The following is a 257-nucleotide window of genomic DNA, read 5'->3' as shown; positions in this document are numbered from 1 at the left end:
AAATTGCTGGAAGATGCTTGAAAGCCACGCGCTTCCAGCCCTTCCGAAATTGAACCGAGGGTCCAATTGGGAAATGGAATACGGTGTCATGTTTCGAGTGTGTCTCGAAAGGAAAGAGAATCGAAGGTGGATAATGGGATGATGCTGTTTTTTTCTTTTTTTTTGATTTAGAGAATGGATGGTCGTTTCTTATTCTCGAAGAAGGGAATGCGGAATCGCAATGTCGTTGGTTGGTGTCTCCTCTCTTGTTTGAAAAA

This window comes from Apis dorsata, unplaced genomic scaffold (assembly GCF_000469605.1).
Source record: "Apis dorsata unplaced genomic scaffold, Apis dorsata 1.3 scaffold_52, whole genome shotgun sequence".
Lineage (NCBI taxonomy): Eukaryota > Metazoa > Arthropoda > Insecta > Hymenoptera > Apidae > Apis > Apis dorsata.
This window is presented reverse-complemented; position numbering follows the sequence as displayed.